Raw genomic sequence first — 25,166 nt, 5'->3', positions numbered from 1 at the left:
GTGGACACTTCCCCCATGGGGTGGGACCTAAGGTAAGTTGGGTAATGCGGGGTGTAGGGCTATGGGTTCTCCACACTCCCTACTGGCATTAATGGATTCCCCACAATCCAGATTTCAGCAACACATATGTTGAAGTCCCTAGTCATTTTTGAAAGCATTGAATGCCAGAGGCAGCTGTAATGTCCAAAGGAAGGACAACTGCCAGTGAAACCAATTGTGCGTTATTGATCCTTATTCCTGAATACTGTTGATTCATATGGGATCCTATAGCAAGTATTTTGAGCAATCTTCTATTTATTCTTTCATGGCCATTAAATACCAAAATTCAGGGGAAAAATAATGACAAATGAAACATTGCTACTGGTTTTAGAACATGAAGTATTTTATAGGATAAAATGAGTCCTGGATTAAAATACGCTTTTTCGATTCTTTTATATTTCTTGCAAATGCATCTTTAATATTCCACCTGTATTTTCAAATGGATCAACATCAAAAAATAAATGAGATTTTAAATATAGCTCATTTTTGTCAATTTAATTAGTGAAATGAAAAACAATGTCACTGTCCCCAGAATTTTTACCATACCCAACTTAAACTGAACATGAGAAAATTACAGGCATTACTTGTTGGAAGGGTATGCATTCAATTACATATTTCAGCTTTGGTTAATGCAGCACACAGCTCTATGTGTGGAAGACCCTCTATTTATGCAGTATAAATAGCCAGAGATGTCTTGTGCTGTGTATCCCTCCAGGTGAGCTTATTCAGAGGTTCCTATTGCCAAATAAACGGCACCTGGATTGGCTACAGTGGCCAAAGTATTGCTATAGAGAAGGGCTGACAGAGAGAAAAAAGGAAAAATGCTAACAGAGTGAAAATATTTAAAACTGAAGAAGCAAGAGAATTCTACAGATAAAATATTATAAAAAAGTACCTGGCAAAATTAACCATTACATTTCCATAATATTGAGAGCATAAAAAGAAAAATGGAAAAGGTGAATCATTGGGAATGGTTTCAGAACAGAACACTGGGGAAAAAAATAAACTGAAGCACTCGTATTGCAGTGTAAGAACAGATACTTAAAAACAGCATTAAGGCAAATAATGAACAAAAACTTAAGATAGTGAATATCTATTACTGTTATTGTTATTTTTTGTTATTATTGTTGTTATATTTATTTATACCCAGATTTTTATTCCAGATTGGGACACAAAGTGGCTAACAACTCAAAAAAATATATAAATATAAAAGGATATATGCAAAGAAAAAAAATTGAACTGCTGTTACTTGATAGCTCATGCCACAATATCATACTGACTAAATGTAAAAATCATCATGATAAAGTGTCTACAAGGGCATGTTGGAATTCATGCGAAAAGTGTGATTTGCCATCTGTAAAGAATTAGTGGGAACATAAGCCTGTAAAAAGTTGATAAAAATTGTGAAGGAAAATTCTTATGCGACATGAAGGTTCGAAGTGATAAATAAAACATAATATGTCAGGCATAGCTGTGGTTGTAAAAATGAAAGTTTGTGTTATGGACGTGGCAATCCTTGAGTGGGGGCAGAATGAAATAGACAAGGGGTGAAAAAAATGAAAAACCAAGACCTAAAAATTGAGATTTAACATCACTTGGAAAACCAAATTGCTGTGATTCCAGTAGTAATAGGTGCTCCTGAAATTATTTCCAACAGGATGACAAATTGATTTTGCTAGAAATAGGATCACAATAATGCTGTTACAAAAAAATGACACGACTTATGACATTCCACATTATGTTATGATATCTTGTGTATGTATGTGCCTTCAAGTCACCTGTCAATTTATGGTTACTCCATAAATTTCATAGACTTTGTTTTACTATGTTCTAAATTTTTGGACAGAATATGAATCACAGATGGTCCAAAATCTGATCTGGTAATATTTGGTAGACATCAAAACTGAGATTTAATAAACATATCAAATAAAATATCATTTATAGCCCTGCCATGATATCAAATTATCTGCTGCCCAAAGATGTCATTATGTTAAATCCACCTCATAATGGTAGAGATATGAAAGAAATGTGAAAATATACAGTCAAAATGAACCACAAGGAAACATATGATGTAAAAGTTTTTAAAGCTTTGTTCACTGTACGATAAAGTATAAATATGCACACTATTTTGTATTACAATAAAAAGAAATATTATGTTCACTTGATATATATACGTGTAAAGAAAAGAAGAAGAATGTTTACCAGCTGAAGTATATTGCATGTGCTATATGCAGCAATTAAATTTTCATTCAACAGCGAATATATGAACTTTCCTATTGTGCCTAACAGGAGTTTCATGTAATTTAGTTATACTATATATAGATTATCTTTCAAATTAAACCTGGATATTGGATTATGATGAGATTATGCATTTGGAAGTTGCTGAATTTTTATACCCAATACACACACACACACACATACACAGCATTGTTCTTTAGGCAACAGTCAAAATAGATATAACAGTAGATACAACACAAGATAACATTTTGTTACAATTGATGCTCCAGTTGCATAAAAATGACCCTAAAATGGAAATAAATTAGCACGGGCAGTGCAAAAAATAGATGTGTGCATCCTTTGCACTTTCCCGTATGTACTGTATATTGTAATATTTGCAGGCAACTGGAGAATGTGGCTATATCGTTTGGCATTCTGTTATCCCATATCTGTCCCTTGAAGAGAATTTTTGATAAGTGGCCACTTTTACGGGAGCCTTTTGCAAACTGCATTTAACGCTATACTTTAGGAAATTCACCTGGGACCTTTTCATATTAGTTTTAGCACTATTTTTCCACTTTACTGCTTTGGAAACATCCTATGAAATTGCAGTTTAGGGAGGGGTATTTAAAATTCTTAACCAGAGAACTCTAGCAATAAACTAAACTACAAACCCCAGGATATTATAGTATAATGCCATACAGTTAAAGTGGAATCGTAATGCTAGAATTGTGTTATGGTTTCTGCTTCCAATATAGTTTCTGTTTTTAACAAAACACTTAATCACTCTCCTAGACTTTTGATTATTAGTTATTGTCAGGATCTAGGCTGCAGAGCACCAATAACCATGCGCAGAGACCAGATTCTATCTAATATCTTTATTAAAGAAATATATAAAGTCAATAAAAACAAGTGAAGAATATAGTTCAGAAGCAGACCTTTCAGGAAAGGCCAAATATAGTCCAGGAAAGTATTGTCCAATATAAGATATTAGAGTTCAAAGTTATAATCCACTTGACCGAAACACACACTATTGCCAAGCAATAGTGCGGGGAACTGTCCAAAGTCTTTCGATGCTTAAGGTAAATCCGAAGGAAACTGGAAAACAAGGCTTGAAACTAGGAAGCAAGGTCCGTGGTAAAACGCAAGACAAGGCAAGACTTGAAACTTGGCTAGGTCAAACTTGAAACAAGGCAAACATGAAACATGAACTGAGTCCATAGAAGTCCATGAAGCAAGGCAAGGCTGGAATCTTGATCCGTGAAACAAGGAACTGGGGTACGAAGTCTACACACGATCTCTCTCCTCAAGCTGAACAAATTGACTCCGCAAGGTTCCCCTTGCGGCAAAACCCCTATATAGGATATTGTTTTCCCGCCAACAGAACACTTTCCCTGGAGAACAAGAAAGGAAACCAAAACTCTGTCCAGATGCATGACTCCTTAGAATTTCCCAAGGGAAGCAGACCTAATCAGCTAATTGTTTGGCTGCGATTCTGGCACTCCGGCGATTAGCCTCCCTAGCCCCTCTATCTCTATTATAATTGTCTCTTCGGGAAAACGGGGGAGAATTCTGCCCAAGGCTTGTTTGGCTGACTTCTTGAGGGCAAACATCCTCCAGGTGCAGGGGCTCCGATTCTGGCTGAATCGGTGGGAATCCCATGTTTTCCTCTTCGTCTGCCAATAGTACTAGGAACGGGACTACAAGGCCCATGAGACATCACACTATCCCCCTCCTCAAGGCCCCTCTCCAACATGGCCGCTCTCCTCGAGTCGCGGGGCCGCGGCTTGGCAGGGTAGGCCTGATGAAAGCAGCGAACTAAGTCGGGGGCATGGACCGTGGAAGCGTCTTCCCAAGAGCGTTCTTCGGGCCCAAAACCCACCCAGTCAATGAGATACTGAAGGCGGCGGCGATGAAAGCGAGAATCCAAAATGTCCTGAACCTCGAATTCCTCTTCCCCATCCACCAAAACAGGGGCGGGGGCCGGCCGGTCCACATCGGGGCGTACCCCATCCGCCGGAAGGAGCAGGGAATGATGAAACACCGGATGAATGCGCATGGAGCGCGGAAGTTGTAGTTTGAAAGTCACGGGGTTAAGTTGTGCCAGCACTGGGTAGGGACCAATGAAGCGGGCATCTAACTTTCGGCAAGGACGGTGGGAGGGCAAGAAGCGAGTGGACAACAGAACCCGATCTCCTACCTTGATCTCAGGGGCCGGCTGGCGATGGCTGTCAGCGTGACGTTTGTAGTCCTCCTTGGCTTGATCCAGTTGCTGGTGCAAGAGTTGTTGTACTGCTGTGACTTCCTGCAGCCAGTCCTCCGCTGCAGGGACTTCTGAGGTTTCAACGACAGAAGGGAAGAACCGTGGATGGAAACCATAGTTTGTAAAGAACGGTGTTTCTTTAGTGGAAGCCTGGACACCGTTGTTGTAAGCGAACTCCGATAGAGGTAATAGGGAAGCCCAATTGTCTTGTTGATAGTTTACATAACAGCGAAGGTATTGTTCCAAGGTGGCATTGGTGCGCTCAGTTTGCCCATCCGTTTGGGGATGGTGAGCTGAAGATAAACGAGAGTCGATGCCCAATAGTTTTTGTAGTGCCTTCCAGAAACGAGAGGTGAATTGAGATCCATGGTCAGTGACCAAACTCTTGGGCAATCCATGTAGTCGAAATACCTGCTGAAGGAATAAATCTGCAGTCTCTTTGGCCGTGGGGAGACCATCGCAGGGAATGAAATGGGCCAACTTGGTAAAAAGGTCCACCACTACAAGAATCGTAGTGAATCCAAGGGAGGGTGGTAAGTCAGTGATAAAATCTGCGGAAATTATCTCCCATGGGCGAGAAGGAGTGGGAAGGGGATGCAGTAGCCCTGACGGCTTCTCCCTTCGTGCCTTGGAACGCTGACACACCGGGCAGGTATTGACATATTTTTCCACATCCTTGCGGATCTTGGGCCACCAGAAATCTCGTAGGATCAAGTGCATGGTTTTAAAAAGTCCAAAATGCCCTGCTGGCTTGCAGTCATGACATAAATGAAGTGCCTTTTCTCTGCCTGGACCTGGAGGGATGTAAACATGATTCCTGTAGCATAGTAATCCATCTTTAAGTGAGAAAGGGAGACGTAGTCCTTGGCGGATCTGTTCTTGAGCCCAGGCATCTGCCTGCTGGCTGGCTCTAATTTCTTGAGCGCAAAGGGGTTCTGGATTGGAGGGAGTTGGTTCAATTGGAGTGGATTTGATGTTTCCCATTGTGAGCGTGGCAAAGTTTTCGGGCTGCAGCAATTGAGATTCGGAGGTCTCTCTGCGTCCTGCAGCATACTCTGGTTTCCGGGATAGAGCATCTGCCTGCTTGGTCTGTGCCGGGGTTACATAATGGATCTGGAAGTCAAAACGTTGAAAGAATAAAGCCCAGCGCTGCTGCCTTTGATTTAGCTTTCGTGCGGTCCTTAGGTGTTCCAAATTTCGATGGTCTGTATGAACTTCAATGGGAAATTTGGCCCCTTCTAACCAATGTCTCCAATTTTCAAAGGCTGCCTTTATGGCCAAAAGTTCTTTCTCCCAAATAGTGTAATTTCTCTCTGGGGCTGTTAGCTGACGGGAGTAATAGGCACAAGGATGAAGATGTTCTCCCACCGGTTGCATGAGTATTGCCCCAATTGCCACATCAGAGGCGTCAGCCTGCACAACAAAAGGGGTTTTAGGATCTGGGTGCTGTAGAATTGGCTGGGTCGTGAATAATTTCTTTAGTTGCTGGAACCCTTTCTCTGCTTGCTCCGTCCAGCGAAAAGGCTGTTTCCCACGGATGCAGCTGGTGATTGGGTCAGACCAGCGGGCAAAGTCTGGGATGAATTTGCGTTAGTAGTTTGCAAACCCCAAGAAGCGTTGCACTTCCTTCTTGTTGGTTGGCGCCCGCCATTCCAATACTGCTGAAACCTTTGCCGGGTCCATGGAGAGCCCTAGTGGCGAGACGCGGTATCCCAGGAAGTCTACCTCTTGTAGATCAAAGGCGCATTTTTCTAACTTGGCATATAGTCCATGATCCCGCAAACGTTGTAGCACCATTCTGACGTGTTGTTCGTGTTCCGATTGTGATCTAGAAAACACCAAAAAATCGTCCAAATATATGATCAAGAACCGATCTAGATAATCCTGGAAGATATCGTTGACAAAATGCTGGAATGTTGCGGGAGCTCCGGATAAACCGAAATTCATGACCAGGGACTCAAATAATCCGAATTTGGTCTGGAAGGCTGTTTTCCACTCGTCCCCTTCTCTGATGCGAACTAAATTGTAAGCTCCCTGGAGATCCAACTTGGTGTAAACCTTGGCCCCTCGGAGCCGGTCTAATAGGTCTGAGATCAAAGGCAGGGGGTAACGATTCCACTTTGTGATATTGTTCAAGGCTCTATAGTCCACTACCAAGCGTAGGTCCCCTGACTTCTTTTTCACAAATATCACTGGGGAAGCTGCTGGGGATTGAGAGGGTCGGATGAACCCCTTGCGAAGGTTTGACTCTATGAACTCCCTGAGAGCTTCTTGCTCTGGTTCAGTCAGGGAGTAGAGGTGTCCTCGCGGAATTGGGGCCCCCTCCACCAGGTCAATGGCACAGTCATAGGGTCTTTGTGGGGGTAGTTTCTCGGCTTCCTTTTCATTGAAAACGTCCCAAAAGTCAGAATATTTCTTGGGCAAGGTGATAATAGGCTCGGTGTCTGTGGCATGGCAGACCTTGGCTACTAGACAATGGTTTTGGCAATATCTTGAGGGAAACTGTAATTCTCTGTTGGACCAGGAGATATTTGGGTCGTGGAGTGTCAGCCATGGAATTCCCAAAATCACAGGGAAATGGGGCACCTCGGTAACGAAGAAGGAAATTTCTTCCATGTGTTCCCTTATCCACATTCTGGTGGGTTCAGTCCATTGGCTTACTGGACCCGTCTTTAGTGGACGGCCATCTATAGCCTGCACCACCCGGGCGTTCTTGAAATTGTGATATTGTAATCCCAGAGAGTCGGCATACTCTCTATCGATGAAATTGTTTGTTGCTCCTGAGTCTATCATGGCATGGATCATGACGGGTCCTTTTTTCGCTGACCACAACGTGACCACCAGGAGAAATAGGACCCCGGTCTGCGGCTCTTGAGTGGGGTTTTTGACTGGGTTGGCGAGCCTCTCTACGCCCGGTCGCTGGCTTCCCCCACCAGCTTGGCTCCAGCCGCCTCGGCCGTTTCCGGCTCCACGGAGGACGCCGCTGCCAGGCGGGCAGCGGGCTTCCTTTTGGCTGGACATTCTCTGGCAAGGTGACCCCCATTCCCGCAGTACCAACACAAATTCAAACGTTGGCGGCGGGCCTTTTCGGCAACATCCAGTCTGGGGCGGACATTGCCCAACTGCATCGGTTCTTCCTCGCTTCCCATAGGGTTTGGGGCTGACGGTGGGGATTTCCATACTGGACGTGGCTGAATACTGGTAGAAGCGGGGGGTCTTACCCTAGCTCTTCCACTCTGACCTCGAAGCCACTGTTTTTTGTTGGCCAGCAGGACTTCGGCTCGTAGACAATGATTAATGATTCTCTCAAGAGTCTCTGGAGGATCCACCTTAGAGATTTCTTCCTGCATCTCGAAGTTAAGACCCTCATGAAACTGAGGGCGATATCGTTCCAACCGGTGTTCTGAGCCAGCACCCGGAACTCGGCTATGTACCGGGACAACGGCCGGTCCCCTTGAAGGAGTCGCCGGAGTTTATGGCCGGCCGCCTCCTCGTTGTCCTCGATCCCCCAGGTCTTCCTAAGATGGTTCAAGAAACTTTGCGCGGAGCTTAGGTGTGTGGAACCCGCATCAAACAGCGCCGTCGCCCAATTGGCCGCAGGCCAATCTAGGAGACTGTAAATCCACGCCACTTTGACATCCTCGTGGGGAAATTCGGCTTGGCGGGCTTCTATGTACGCCTGGCACTGGCGACGGAAAACATGAACCTTGGAGGCTTCTCCAGTAAACTTGGTTGGAAGCGCTAGGGCAGGGAGGCGCGCTCCGCGTTCCTTCAAGCCCAGAATTTCACCCTCCTGTGTTCGGAGAGTGTCTCGGATCCTGTCGAATTCTTCCTTGGAAATGGTGTAGCTGAGTGGTTGAGCTTCCGCCCCGGTCCCTGTAGACATTCTGGCCTTAGGTTAATTGGTGCTTAGGGTGGCGGAGTCAAACTGTCAGGATCTAGGCTGCAGAGCACCAATAACCATTCGCAGAGACCAGATTCTATCTAATATCTTTATTAAAGAAATATATAAAGTCAATAAAAACAAGTGAAGAATATAGTTCAGAAGCAGACCTTTCAGGAAAGGCCAAATATAGTCCAGGAAAGTATTGTCCAATATAAGATATTAGAGTTCAAAGTTATAATCCACTTGACCGAAACACACACTATTGCCAAGCAATAGTGCGGGGAACTGTCCAAAGTCTTTCGATGCTTAAGGTAAATCCGAAGGAAACTGGAAAACAAGGCTTGAAACTAGGAAGCAAGGTCCGTGGTAAAACGCAAGACAAGGCAAGACTTAAAACTTGGCTAGGTCAAACTTGAAACAAGGCAAACATGAAACATGAACAGAGTCCATAGAAGTCCGTGAAGCAAGGCAAGGCTGGAATCTTGATCCGTGAAACAAGGAACTGGGGTACGAAGTCTACACACGATCTCTCTCCTCAAGCTGAACAAATTGACTCCGCAAGGTTCCCCTTGCGGCAAAACCCCTATATAGGATCTTGTTTTCCCGCCAATAGAACACTTTCCCTGGAGAACAAGAAAGGAAACCAAAACTCTGTCCAGATGCATGACTCCTTAGAATTTCCCAAGGGAAGCAGACCTAATCAGCTAATTGTTTGGCTGCGATTCTGGCACTCCGGCGATTAGCCTCCCTAGCCCCTCTATCTCTATTATAATTGTCTCTTCGGGAAAACGGGGGAGATTTCTGCCCAAGGCTTGTTTGGCTGACTTCTTGAGGGCAAACATCCTCCAGGTGCAGGGGCTCCGATTCTGGCTGAATCGGTGGGAATCCCATGCTTTCCTCTTCGTCTGCCAATAGTACTAGGAACGGGACTACAAGGCCCATGAGACATCACAGTTATAATGCCTTAACTCTTCTGACTTATTTCTGCAATGTTCATCTAGACACAGGAGGTAAATTATTTGTGCATTGGGGATGGAGACATTTTATTACTGTATTACTACCGAATATGTGTTCATTTTTATTGATTGTGTGGATTGTAGTTTACTGCTCATCAATTGTCTTCTTTATTAATTGTGAGTTTTATTGTTTACTAGCTTGGGGACCCGGTGGTGTCCGGGTTATTTGAAGAAGGCATTATTTGTTTTGGCATATAGATAGTATCACTTAAGTTTGGTCCAGATCTGTCGTCGGCTAGGTTTAGTGCTCTCTGGATAAGGGTGAACTACAACTTCCATATCTGAGGTCAATCACCCCCAAACCAGGCCTGTATGTACAGTTGTTTATGTTTGATATCTTTTGGGGGGTTAAATGCCACCTACAAAACATTTTTATCCAGTTCTCTTTCATGTCGGTTGTGTATGTAAGTTTTAACCTATAATTCCAGGCCTTCTCCCATTTGTTTAATTTTATCGGTTTCCCTAAATTTTGGGCACATTTTACCATACATTCTTTTATTAATTTTATCTCTGTTGACCATTCTAAATTTTTGAAATGATTTTATTTTCTAATTGCATAATTTTGTCCCAAAATGTTTCTTTATCCTCAAAACCTAATTTTCTGTCTGTGTTGAAATATTCTTGCATGTATTGTAACCAGCCAATGTTTTTAAATTTTTGACATATTTCTTTCTGACTTTTGAGGCTGTAATTTTCCTTTTCTTTAGTTAATATATGTTTATACCTTGGCCATGTTGCGCCCCCTATTTTTCTCTTTTGGAATGCCTCCAAGGGGGAGATCCATAGGGGAGTTTTTGAATAGAATTTCCCTTTATATTTTTCCCATGCCTTTATTAGGGAGGAACGAATAAAATGATTCCTGGAGCCTTTTTCTATTGTTCTCTTTCCATACCAAATATAGGCATGCCATCTCTTCTTAGGTTAGCTCCTTCTAATGTTAGTAATTTTGTATTTTGTAATCTCGTCCAATCTCTAATCCACATCAGGCAACATGCCTCATGATATATTTGGAAATCTGGTAAGGCCAATCCTCCCCCCTTTTTTATCTATTAGGTGAATTTTTTTGACTCTGGGTTATTTGTCTGCCCAGATGAATTTGGATATATTCTTATTCCAATTCTTAAATATTTGCACATTTCTTATTATTGGGAGGTTCTGAAAGAGAAATAGCATTTTGGGTAAAATTGACATTTTGATTGCCGTTATTCTTTCTAAAAGAGATAACTTAAGATATTTCCGTCTATCTAATTCCTTCCTTATTTCCTTCCATTTGGGATCATAATTATTTTCCACCAATTGTGAATTTTTGGCCATTAAAATTATACATAAATAGTTAATTTTTTCCCTTATTTGGATGCCTGATAATTCTGTCAATTCGCCTTGTCTTTTCTTTGTCATATTTTTAGTTAAAAACATTGTTTTTTCTATATTTATTTTTAGCCCTAATACTTTTCTGAATTCTCTAATTGTCTCTAGCCAGTATCCTATTGTTTTTATTGGGTCTTCTATTACACAGATCAGGTCATCTGCGAACGCTTTAATCTTATAATTTTCTTTTCTAATCTTTGTCCCCTTTAGGAGTGTATCCCTTCTTATATTATTTAATAGTATTTCTATGGCCAGGATGAACAACAAGGGGGAAAGTGGACATCCTTGTCTTGTTCCCTTGGTTATCTTAAAGTTTTTGGATTCCAATGTATTTATTATTTATTTTTGCTTCTTGTTTGTTGTAGATTTTATCTATCGCATTATTAAATTTGAAGCCCATGTCTAATTCCTTAATCAATAATTTTTTAAAAATCCCAATTTAAATTGTCAAAAGCTTTTTCTATATCTAATGTCAACAGTGCCAATTCCTCTTTGTTGTTCATCTCGTAGTGTTCTATAATATTAATAATGTCTCTGACATTGTCTTTTAATTGTCTTTTAGGAAGGAAACCAGATTGATCTTCCTTTATCCACTCAATTAAAAAGGCCTTTAGCCTTTCTGCTAGTATACTAGTGAAGATTTTATAATCTGAATTTAATAGTGATATGGGCCTGTAATTCTGAACTTTTAGGGGATCTTGGCCTTCCTTGTGGAGCATAGTTATTGTTGCTTGCCTCCATGAATCTGGTAGCTCCTGGCCTTCCAAGATCTTATTCCTAAGTTTTTTTTAAGGTATGGGGTCGTTTCTTCCATAAATACTTTGTAATATAATCCGTTTAGGCCATCTGGCCCTGGGGCTTTGTTCCCATCCAGTTTCCTTATTGCTCTTTTAATCTCTTGTTCAGAGATTTCTTTATTTAATGGTTCTCTTTGTTGCTCTGATATTTTTTGCAGCTTTTGATTACCTAAATATTTGGAGATGTCCTCTTTTTTAATCTGGTCTCTGGTGTATAACTTGCTATAAAATTTGTTAAATTGCTCTGCTATTCCTTGTTCTGAAGTGGAACTTTTACCCTCAGTGGTAATTTCTGTTATGTATTGGGCCTGTTTCCTTTTTCTAATTCTCCAGGCTAGCCACCTGCCTGGTCTATTGGCATTTTGGAAGTGCTGCTGTTTTATGAACCTTAATTGTTTTGCCATTTCATCTGTTTCCAGATTAATCTTTTGGTTTTTCATAATCTCTAACTCTTGTATTTTTTTGGTTTTTGGGTCTTCTTTTAGTTTTATCTCACCTTCTCTAATTTCTTCATTTATCTTATTTATTACTGTATTTTTCATTTTATTTTTTAGAGCGCTTTGCTGAATAAAATGGCCGCACATCACCGCTTTACTGGCGTCCCAAATTATTCAGGTTGATATTTCTATCGAGTCGTTAAAGTCAAAGTATTCCTTTAAGATATCTTTATTTTTCTTGATGTCTGCTTCTGACTTTAAAAGAGACCCATTCAATCTCCATTTGTGTAATTTATGTGTTTTATTTATAACAAATCTACAGGGCAATGGTCTGAATTATTTCTGGGAAATATTTTAATTTTTCCTACTTTTGGGATTAATGATGTAGACATCCATACCATGTCTATTCTGGACCATGACTTAAACCTGCTAGAAAAGAAGGTGTAATCTTTTTCTTTTTGATGGTGCATTCTCCATGCATCCTTTACATTCCAATCTTGCAGAGTATTCAAAAAACTTATTGGTAATTTGCCTGTATGTGATTTCTTTGGTGACTTTGAGTTTTCACTTTTATCTAATTTTGGGTCTAGGACTCCATTGACATCACCCATAATTAGTAATTCATCACATTCTTGAGCTGTGATTTTCTCTTTTAGATTTCTTTTAAAAGACTGTTTTGGCATAGATATTACAAATTAATAATAGTTGATTCCCCGTTTTCACTTTTGCCCCAACAATTCTTCCATCCTCATCTTTGAAAGCTAGTTCAAGTTTTAATTTTGGGTTAATATACAAAACAACCCCTCTCCTTTTTCGGTTGATGAGGAGACAAACTCTGCCTATACTTAATTGTGTTAATAATGCTATGTGTTTTTGTGAGACATGAGTTTCTTCAAATACCACTATGTCAAAATTACACTTTTTTATTTGGCTGAATATTCTTTTCCTTTTATTAGGGGAATTTAGTCCATTTATTGTTAAAGTAACATCTCAGTTCCATATTATGACCTTAGACTCCATCTTCTTCTTCTACGTCTGTCAAGTCCGGGGGTTGTAGACCAATAGGTTTGTTTGGCTTTTCTGGTGAGATGGTTCTGGCTCTTTTTCTTTCTCGGTCACTGTCTTGGTTTGTCTTTCTTTCTGTTAGGTCCCAGCCGGCTAGGGCACCAAGGCCTTTGACATAGATAATGATGAGGAATTCACTGACATTGCACCCTCCACAGTGGGGCCTTTACAGCTGCAGGTGCCTGAAAATGTTGACACTGGAGATTTGTTAATTGGAGAGGATTCTTCTAGTCCTCCCTCGCAGACAGAGCCAGATGCAGAAGAAATGCCTGGGAACGGGGTGTTTAATCGTAGAGATTTTGTGACTAGACAAAGAAGTGCAAAACAGGAAATTCGTCGCAGCCAGAGACTGGCAAACAGATAGGAAAATGGGTAGCATTCTCTTGAGAAAGTTTTGGGAGTTTGTACTCCCCAAATTCTGAACAGACCAGAATCTGTTAAAAGTGTGTTATTCAGTAGATTCCTTTGTGGTGTCAACGATGCTTTCTGGAGAAAGGTTTCTCCGTTCCTAGTTCCTGTTTCAAGCCAAGTTTCCAGTTTCCAGTCGGGCTGTGCCAGGCCGCGACTCTCAAGTAGACCCTTACTTTACTTCGGATGTTATTCCTTGTTCCTGATTCAAGTTTGCCTCAGCTTTAACAACTTGTTTACCTTCATTGCTACAAAGCATTTCCAGTGGATAGAACTCTGTTTTCTGCCAGCCTTGTTTCCCTGTTTAACTTCATGGACTTGTTTTCTTGGGAGAGCTAACGAGTTCTCATTTTGGATTATGATACTGGAACTTTTCCTTCACACAATTGAAACCATTATTGACTTTCTGAAAAGAACTATTCCTTACTCAGACTCTATACCTAATTTCTTTTGGATTTATAATTGTTTTAATAAAGATATAGTGTGTTATATTGGCTCTTGTCTGGTTTTCGAGTACTCACGCTGCCTTGGGGTGCAACACTTTCTCTCTCATTATCTGTTTATAGAATTCCTTAGCTTTCTCCTCTAATGTAATCCAGTACTTTTCCTGTTTATATGTAGTCATTAACCCTTCCCTTCTTTCCCACATGAAGCGTATTTGTTTTTGTTTTTTTTAGTTCTTCTGTAAGAAATAGATATTTTCTTCTTTTTTGGATATTCGGGTATTCTTTCAGAATCACTATTTTCTTTGCTTTGTAGTGGATGCTGTTTTTACTGTTGTATCTTAGAACATCATCTCTTGTTCTTCTTCTAAACTGGATGATTACATCCCTCGCTACATTATTTTTCTTTGAAAAATTAGTGGTGATTCTGAAAGATCTGTCAATATCCTCATCCATCTCTTCATCTGGTACTTGCATCAGGTCAGCCAGAAGTTGGGTTACTATTTGTCTTAGGTTTTCTTTTGGTTCTTCCTGGAGGTTCCTTATTTTCATTTGAAATTCCAATTCTTTCATTTCAATCTTTTCTTGTCTTTCTTCTAGTTTCGCATTAAGTGACTCCAACTTTTCTAGTTTATTCATTACTTTATCTTGAGCTTTTTCCATTTTTTGTTTTTCCTCTTTAATTTCTTTCACATCCGTCTGGAGTGCGTTTATTTCCTTCTTCATTTCTACAAATTCTTCAGATAATTCTTTTTTCATATTTAGCATTTGTTCTTGGAATGTCTTTTGATTATCTGTAATCTTCTGTAGCTCTCTCATGACATCTCTTAGGCTGATATCATTGGAGAGAGAGCCTCTTCTCCATAGGAACTTCTTGTCATCCTTTTCCATCCTTAATTTGGGAGAGGTCATCATTTTTAGATCTCTTCTTTTAGTGTCAGTTTATTGTTATAGCCAACTTAGTGTTGCTGTCGAAGGGGTGCTGTTTGTTTATTTTTGAGGTTATGTTATTATCTTATCAAAAATTCAGTTTGATTCTTATGGGGGGGAGTTTGTCGAAGCAGCAATTGAATTGGTAAAATAATTACAATCAATTAATTCTCACAAACAATTAATTCTGTCTGCCCAACAACTAATCAATTGATCAAGTAATTAATTAACAATTAAATAACAAATTGATTAATTTTCCAAGTTAATGGAGGTAATTAGAATAGTTGGTCTAGTTTGTTACCTCTTAGTTAATTAACAGATGTTTCAAATTATCCTTTTTAGAGTTTTTGCCTTCTTTTCCTTTACCTTTCTTTCTTTAATTTAAATAATTTGCTTCCTCCCAAATTCTAATTTCCAATAGTCCTCCCTTATTATTATTTTGTTGATAATTTCCCTACTGAGTTATCTGAAGTTTCCAGTCCTTTCCACTCTCCCTTCCTTCTTCCACTCTATCCTTGTTTCCTGCCCTTTTGCTGCCTTTTCAAACACCTTCCAATCCCGCCACTCCTTCTTACCTTCTATTCTCTTTCTCTCTCTCTTTCCTTACTCCCGTCGCTTGCCGCCAAGGGCTATAGTCTCTATATGCCCCCCTGTTATTTGTTCAGTTCTTCATGTCGCATTTGCTTCTCGTCCTTGAAGATCTCCTTTCACATCTGCTTCTCATCCTCGCTCTTGTCTTCTCATCTCTCTCATCTGCTTCCCGTCCTTGCTCTTGCCCTCACGCCTGCTTCTCGTCCTCGCTCTCCCTCTCCCTCTTGCTCCCTGTGCCGTCACCTTCTCCTCCTCGCCCAGACTGGACTTTGCATACACCTCTTTCTCTCTGATTTGTCACTTTTCTTTATATCTCCAGTCTCTTCCAGCCCTTCTAGGAGCGCCTTTCCCCTTTTGTTGCTCTGGTGGAGGTTCCCTTTTCCAGTTTTGACAAGCAGACCTCTATCTCTTGTCTTTCCTGTAGTGGCCTCTCTTGCCAGCCACTTGGATGACCTGGTCTGGGTTCTCTCTTCCGCTTTCATCAGCCTTCCTCACTTGGGTTTGCCCTGTTGTGATAAGAAGGACCAGACAGACAAAACAAGTCCCTCTCTCAAGGTCAGTCTGCTCTCCCAGGGATTTACTTGGGGGCTCTTAGACACGTTTCCAATTTTATTTTCAATTATCTTCTATTGGTAGTTGTTCTTTTATCCTTTTATTAGCAGTACTTTAGCATAGATGTTCCCAGTATCCGCCTCTCCTATTGGGGCTCTTTCTTTAATCAATCCAAGAGCCGCTCTGTACTTTTAAATAGTATATATAACACCCAAATACCTAGTGCGTGCCTTGTTCTCTCGCACACTCCATGCAAAAGAGCCTTTCTCCTGCTGTTACATTCCGTGGTTTTACCTCTCGTAATCCTTGGGAGTGAGGCTAGGCTGCCGTCCTGTGGGTAGTTTCCTTCCCAAACTGCCTCTTCCTGACCCATTGCCTCTGGCCCCAATCCAGATCACCAGGCCAGTCCCCTTGGGGAGGACCCGCCTCCCCTCATCGGAGGGGGATCTTCAAAGGTTTCGCTTTTTCTTGAGCCTCAATCCGCTCAGGAGTGGGGGTGCAAAAATGCCCCTCCCGGTCCTATAAAGAGGGTGGTGCTCGAGAGCTCTTGGAGCACTCAACCAGCTGCCATGCTGCCACACTCAGAAGTTCAATGGTTTAGTTTTTGTTTGAACATAAATCTTTGACTAGTTTATGATTTCTTAAATCCAATCTTAAATCCAATATTAGTTCAATTTATGGTCTGGAGGGAAGTCAAAGATGAAATAGCAAATAGAAATCATAAACTTTGAACATAAATCTTTGTCTAGTTTATGATTTTTGGTTGGAGCCACAGATGTATCTGTTGCGAGATATTATTGAGTATACAGGAATTTTCTAGAGTTCCCCCAAAAGCCGTTGCAGCAACTTGCTGTTCCCATGAGTGGCTAGGTAGGAGGTATTTCTATTCTCAAAGATTGCTATTTCATCTTTGACTTCCCTCCAGACCATAAATTGAGCTAATATTGGATTTAAGATTGTGCTGAACCTTTTATAACCATTTGCACACTTCTAAAAGGATTATTGTTCAGCTGGCTCAGTAATAGTGGGAGTCAACAGTAGCAAGTCAGAGAGCTTTCTTCATATTGGATGACACTATTATAGCAGCTCTTGATCCTGATATCTTAAAGGAAGTATTTAGAGACTTGGGAAACTTGAGTGCCTGAAGATTTTCAGCAAGACCAAGAAGTGGGAGTTAGGAAAAAATGTAGAAATGATGGAGTCACATAACTGTGTCTTGTGAAGAGAAACCATGATAAAAATACCCACAGTGAAGACAAGATCCATTTATACTGACCCTTTACTCCTGGTTGATTGCTGAGTTCTCATAGAATATGTTTGCATTGTTGTTTGGCTGGTCTAACTGTTGAATGTTTCATACCTGATCAACAAACATTTGATGTTAAATTATTGTAGCAAAGTCCAACAGTATATTACTTAATCTTTCCTTTTAGCTGATTTAGAAAAGATGACTTACAGATCTCAGTAGTGCACTATGTTGCTGTTGTTATTTATACTGCAACTTTTCCCCCGTTTGAGGCTCAGTGTCGTTTACAACAAATTTAAAAAGTGTATTGCTAAATGTTCTCAAAATACAAATATTAAAATGAGATTAAACAATCGAAAACTAAAAACAGATTTAAAATATATATCAGTAAAAAAGTGCACACACAACAATTACCTCATGTTGAGAAATTTTCACTTCATTTGCCTCTTTCCTCCAATTAATCTATAGAACTTCCCAATTTCTAGAGAGCCCTATCCGCTTCTCCTAAGTCTGTGCCTCCTCAAGCAGTCATCTTAGGTTAGGTAAAGGTTTTCCCCTGACATTAAGTCTAGTCATGTCCGACTCTGGGGGTTGGTGCTCATCTCCATTTCTAAGCCGAAGAGCAGAGGTTGTCCATAGACACCTCCAAGGTTTTGTGGCCAGCATGACTGCATGGAGCACCGTTACCTTCCTGCTGGAGCTGGAAATGTGATCTACTCACATTTGCATGTTTTCTAACTGCTAGGTTGGCAGAAGCTGGAACTAACAGCAGGAGCTCACTCCGCTCCCCGGATTTGAACCTTTCAGTCAGCAAGTTCAGCAGCTCAGTAGTTTAATCCACTGTGCCACTGGGGGCAGTCATCTTACCCTCCTCCAAATGTTCCCCAGCCTAATGGAAGTTGCCCATCCCTGATTTCAACTGTGGCAGGAAAACAAGCATTCACAGGCTCTAGAAAATGTACGTGAATTAGAAAAAGGAGCTCCTTTCAAAACATAGCTCACTATATTTTTTATGAAGTGTAAAATAAAATAAAATATTTTCTCCCCAGGCTGAGAAAAAAGCAGAAGCAGCAAATTATTCCACACTTATAGTTAAGAATGGGGGTGAGACAACAGGAAGTGAGAGAAATCTACCCCTAGGAAGGGAAATTCACTCCTGAAAGAATTATCATGGGGAAAAGGTGTCTCCACAGAAGCTTTATCACCAATCCTTCTTTCTGCAACAAGTCACATTTTTCAAAATCCAATTATCACAGGGGAAGAAAGTGAGATGAAATATTCTAAACAAGGGAATAGATAGTAAAACAAACACCAAAGGGATGTTCACCCTTCCCTATTCCATCCAAAGCTAAAAAGTACATATTTTTTGGCTGGAGTTACACTAAAAATGTACCTGTTTCAATTTACATACAAATTCAACTTTAAAAAACCTACGAAACCTATCTTGTTCGTAACTAGGGGACTGCCTGTACTACTGAAATTAATGCTCAACTAAAGGTATGTCATAGAATCATATAACCAGAAAGGCAGTTGTACACCATCTTGTCCAACCTCCTGCTGCATACATGAAAAGCAGCTATATATCGAGCAAATAGGTGTCTGCTTCAGCCTTCAGTTAAAGACCTCCAGCTACTATGACTTTATTCCAGTAATTTGTTTTGTTGTCAAGGTCTTTCTTTACTTTTATTTATCTCAAGGCTCAAACAAAATGTATCCTTCAGTAAGTGAAACCTGTTGAACCCAAGTCTCGTTCACACTACAGAATAGCACTTTGATAATACTTTAACTACCATGATTCTACTATAGATGATCCTGGGACTGGTATTCACATTCCCAGCCAGGATTCTCAATTGTTTCATCAAATTCCATACCCCAGTATTCCATAGGATGTTGTCATAATGGTTAAAATGGAAGAATAGCACTATATTTGTGAGTGTGAATTCGCCTCTGTTTTTGTCTTGTGTAGTAGCACAGCACTTAGATGCTTTCCAAAACACGTAGAGAAGATATTTCCCTTGCCCATCTCTAAAATCTGAAAGTGATGGTACCAGAGGGCAGGGTTACAATAGAGGGGCAGAGTCAGGGATCATGCCCCTGCTGTCTCCCCTAAATTCAATTGTTTGAAAGAGACTAATGTGACAAAGAATGCATGTGTGTTGGTTGTTTGGGTGTGATCAGGCTCCTACTTCCTGCGTACATTTCATTATTTTGGTAATTCTATATTTAAGTTGCCTTTAGGCTTTCCAAATTAACATTAGTTTATACTCAATATTGCATAAATTGGATGCAACCTTTTGACTATCTCTTGACTAGCAAGGGAAATATTCCTTTTTCTTACAGGGAGTTTAGCATTACACATTTTTTTTTAAAAAAAATGTAATGTTGAGTCTGTATTCTTTTACTACAAATAGGATTCTTACATAAGTAATAAAAGATAGCAGCATGCCAGATATATACATTAAATAAATACTGCTGACTCAAGGGGGAATTGAGTTGTAGGTTACAGTAAGCAGACAGCGTATTATTAAAAGTGAAATCAATGATTTATTTTTAACAAGTTCAGCCATTTGGCCCATCATTCCTCAAATAGTGCAGTTGTTAATTTCATAGAAGTGATAAAAGACATCCCATTTATCTTAATTGTTTTAGTCAACTTGGTTTCTACAGTGCTTTTTTTCCAGCCCTGGAAATAAACATATTCTGGCCTAAAACTTGTTAGTCCTGAACACAGTAGAATGAATCCATGCAGTTTACCTACATGTTGACTCATTTGTTCAAGAGTTGATAGAATGGATCTTACACTCATTGTACTTTGATTTAAGAATACAAATTAAAGGTAAATATAGCTTAATTATATAAAGATATCTTCCTTCGGTTGTTAATTTATCTTCTCCAGAATTTTTTGTCAAATCAGGGCCAACCACATACAAATTTGGTGCAAAGCAAATCCCAAATTGGAAACAGCCCTCAAAAACTGCATGGTTTTCAAAATATTTCTTGCAGTGGGAGGAAAACAGCTAAAATGATTTGTGTCCTTCAAGAATTAGTGAATTAGTGAAGAATTAGTGATGAATTGTATTCCTTTTGTGAAAGATAATATTAAAATCCCAAAACAGTGTAAATAATATTTTTAAAACTCTTTATCTGTAGCATTCTGATAGATAAAAGTTAAACCTGAGGTTATGCAACTACAATTATTATGGATTGCTTACATTTGATCTTTCCTCCAGTTCCATCACCTTCTGCTGCTGATTCTTGCATCAGACTTTAGAGAGTAAATTCCTTGTAAGCAAGGACTCAGCCTCTTCTCTTCTGTCATCAGGGGCAGCTGAACCTATATGTGAACCACGCAAATGCGGAAGGCGCCAATCCCCTGGGGGTGCCATTGAGGTGCCCAGGCCAGTGCCCAGAGAGAGAGAGAGAGAGGCACGTTCCCAGGGGGCTTTCTTTTGACTGCTGTGTTTGCGCACATGTGCGTGCAGGTGCTGCTGCTGCTGCCTCTTTGAGTCCCCCTCAACCTTTCCTCCATGTTCTTTTTTCCTTTCTTCTTTCTTTCCTTTCTCCTTCCCCCCCTCCTCCTCCTTCTCCTCAAAATGTGCCACCGGGAAGCAAGGGGCGGAGGAGGAGGAGGAGGAGGAAGAAGAGACAAGGAGGAGGAGAGCAGCTCCCCGTTGGCTGTACCAAGTGGAGGAGGAGAAGGAGTCACTTCCCATGTGAAGAGAGAACCCCCCCTCCTCAGTTTCCTTCCCCCCCCCCTCATGGAAGAAAGCCCGGATGGAGCAGGAGGGCAGGCGATTCTCATCTTGCTCTTCTCTTCCCATTAGAAGCCTCTTCCCTTGGCCTCCTCCTCGCCTCCCCTCTCTTCCCATTTGAGCCGCATTGAGAGTGGGATGCAGGGTCATGAGAGGCCTGTCCCCGCCCCTCTGGGGACTCTTCTCCCAGCCCCCCTCCGATGTCTTGGGTGCCTGCCTGCTTGGATGCTCCGAGGAGGATGCGGGAAGCGGCCCCAGAGGGAAGAGTTTCCTCCCTCTGGTAAAGGACCAGGACTTTGGGGAAATGCTGAGCGCGCTGCTAAATAGCAACACGCCCTGGGTTTCCCTAAGTCGGACCTTTGCCAGAGGAAAGAGTTTCCTCCCTCCGGTAAAGGCCCAGGATTTTGGGGAAATCTCCATTTCTTTCTTCTTCCACTCTCACTGCATTTGGGGGGGGGGGTGTGTGCCAAAATACCATTTGCTTACACTTGAAAATTGCCTAGGACCGGCTCTGTCTGTCATCCACCACATATATTGAATAACCCTTTATAAATCCCACTGTCTGCCTCTTTCACACCAGACTGTGCCCATAGAAGTTGGCAATAGATTAAACAAACACCAATAAATAACATTTTTCTTTTTTCTTTTTTTTTCTTTTTAAAAAAAGCCCAACAGCATAAAGTAATAGGAAATAATGGCAATTATGATGACATCAGCAGGTAAACATAATTTTTCCCAAAACTATTCATTTAATAGAATAATGCAAATGGACGTTAAAACTAAAAAATAAAGAGAATAGCACCTAAACAAATACACATACATAGGCGTAATACACCACAATATCATATTAGACAATAAACCACAATAACATGAAGCTCTCCAAAATTATCTGGCTTCTCTTTATCCCCATTTAAATTTCCTCTCATTTATTTCCTCATAAACACATCTAAGGAAATAAAGACTGCATTCCAATTGTATCACCTTGATACAGTTGAAGCTGTTTGATACCACTTTAACTATGTCCTTAGGAATCCTATAAATTCTTATCTAGTGAGGTACTTAGAATTCTCTACTTGAGTGTTCCAGTGCCCTCTCTTGAACTATACAGCATTAGAGCTCTCTAGCAGAGAGCTCTAAGTACTCATCAAACTACAGATCCTAGGATTTAGTAGGATGGAGAATGGTATCAAGCTTCTGAAACTGTCTTACGCCAATACACGCCAAGCCTTATATACCCTTGCATATCCATACCTTCCAAATGCCTCCAATTTGGAGGGACAATCTCAATTAATTCTCTGTTGTCATCAATTTTTGAGTGGAATCTAAAATTTCCAGTTCTTTCTCCTCCCACTTTCTCTCTTTGTTCACTCCAATTGCTCCAAATTATATTCAGATTGCAAAAATAGTTTGCATTCATGTAACGTGGTGGAGGAGGGGAGAGGAAGGGTATAAATCCTTTCTAGCTGATGTCTTCTTCCTCATTTATAATGTTTGCCATCTAGACCACAATCTGATTTTAAATGCCTACATGTGTCCTAGTTTTTAATCTGTGAAAATTTGAAGGGTATGTATGGCCTTACTGATATTATTTTCCTTCCTTTCTCTATTTCTCAGTACTCTGGACCAATCTAAATGGCATCCTAATTTGGCCCCAAAATTTGCTAATGTGTTAATGTCTCCCCCAAACCAAGGAAGTGGTGGAAGCAGAGATCTGATCGTCCAGTTTAGCTGAACCCAGTTTAGCCTCACCGGTTGGTTATAGCGATTACTTATAGCGATTTCAAGAGAGAAATGGGGAAAGAGAAGTATGCCCCACATCTCTGCAAGTTCCGTGAGTGTCTGTGCTGATATTGGCAAAGCCACCTGCAACAGTCAGGAGCTTTCTGGACCTCAGTAGCTACTGATGTGGCCACAAATGATGCAGAAGTTAAGTGTTATCCTCCTTTTCTGAGAGCTGATGGGAAACAGGACGGTGGCACTGACCTGTTCAACAGTGGGACCAGATCGAAATTAGAACTGGTCCAGTTATTTACACCAATCTTAGAGTGTGGGGCTGCTCTAGAGCAGTCTTTCTCAACCTGTGGGTTCCCATGCATTTTTGCCTACAACTCCCTGAAATCCCAGCTAGTTTACCAGCTGTTAGGATTTCTAGGAGTTGAAGGCCAAAACATCTGGGGGAGCCGCAGGTTGAGAACCACTGCTCTAGAGTTTCAGGGAAGCTTTGGAGATTTCCCAATGTCTGCTAATTTGGTGTAAAATTGGGTTAATCAGTTTTATCCCACACTAGGAGACCAGAATGACTTCTAGCTCAATTCAGGGTTTGTAGCATGTAGATGGGCCCTCTGTCTATCTCTCTTCTTTTTTCTCTGTCCTCCCACCAAATAAGTCTTCCTGCATTCTTTTAAAGATAGCGTGTTTTTAAAATTCTGGATCAACAGATGAAACTAAATTCAGTGACATGTAGCACAAATGGCTGAAATGAAGACATTTGAAATTGCTCCAAATTGAGACAACTGTCATTCTTCGTCACAAGGCAAATACATGATGTTGTGCAACATGTTCCCTTTAGTTGTTGTATTCAAGGCATGAAAAGTGGAAGTGATGAATCACTCTATATCTGCTTTTCCCCTTCTTTGATGTAACGTTTACATCCACACAGAAAGGAACCACTGGCTGTCATAATGGTCTATATGATCACATGAAATATATTGACAGCCTTGATGAGTTGGGCAGCTTTGGTTGATCTTGTTCCATTATATTTTGGAAACAAACACACCATTAAGTAAACATAAGTGCAACGATATTTATCACGCTAGTAAATCCAGACACTTTCAGTGCATTTTTGATATTGAAAAATGTGTTTTCCCTTGTATATCTGTTGCTAAAATATGGCATAATGATTATCTAATAGGCACAATAAAATGACCTCATGCATGAATAAATCCTCTTTGTTCTAATTTATATCAGTCCCTTACTTCAAGGAACCCCTTGTTAATAAACACTTGATAAAAAAGTAAACTTCTTATATATAAAAAATCATAATCTTTCAAAGGGTATTATATTGCATCAGGGGATCTGGGTTTGACACAATATGATTTGCAACAGTTTGCTCTGAACATTTATTTGAGAAAATGAGAGAACATTAATTATTAGTTGCATCATATATTGCCTAGTAAGGACTATTTCCAACAATGAGATAACTGCAGCAAAACTAAGATTTCAAAGGTAAAGGCCTGCAGCAATCAAGAAAGAAACAAAGGAGAGAGGTATCTATCCGTCCTTACACAGAATGAGGTATATGTTTTTTCTAGATCTGCCAACTTTCCAAATTTGAACATGAGAATTGATGGCTTGTCACCTTTTCTTCTCAAGTTAAAATGTGATTTTTTTCAACATCCTGCCCTGTTTCACTTTCACTGCGTTTTTTGCTGTAATTTCTCGTATAAAGGTGACAGCTGGAAGCTGGGAGGTTCACACTTCAATGATTGCCCTAGCCATAGGTTTGCCAGACGGAAAACTAAAGAAGTCCCTACTCCTTTAATAGGTGCATGGAAGAGGGGTTTTCAGCACCTCACTCAAGGCCAGGCATGTAGCTGGGGGGGGGGGGAGCTTGAGGGGCTTCAGCCCTCCTCCCCCCCGAAATTCTCAGAGTGGTCCACGAGAAGGCCTTACATTTATTATTTAAAACTGTTATGTTTATTCATATCATGATCTGATCACCATGCTCAATATATCCCATATGCATGGGGATATTGGGATAATGATACAAAAGGTTTGCTTGGGTAGATCCTCTCCCACCCAGACTCAGCCCCCCCCCCCAAAGCAAAATCCCAGCACCCCCCGAATCAAAATCCTGGCGACAGGCCTGCTCAAGGCAACAAGCAAATCCAGCTGCAATTCCGTCATGTATAAGATAATTGGAGGGACACAGGTCATCACCAGTTTTCACCATGAGCTTGCTAGGCAGCCTAAAACAAGCAATTGTGTGCCATTTTTATTTCTTGAATGTATGGTTCCATTTGAACAAAGAATGCATGACAGAGATTATGAGGGCAGAAATACCATGTCCAGGAATCGGACAAGTCCAGGCCATGAGATTATGAACTTGAAGCCTCCATTAAAATTACATATTGATCTACACATAAAGTTATAATTG

This window comes from Anolis carolinensis, chromosome 3 (assembly GCF_035594765.1).
Source record: "Anolis carolinensis isolate JA03-04 chromosome 3, rAnoCar3.1.pri, whole genome shotgun sequence".
NCBI lineage: Eukaryota > Metazoa > Chordata > Lepidosauria > Squamata > Dactyloidae > Anolis > Anolis carolinensis.
This window is presented reverse-complemented; position numbering follows the sequence as displayed.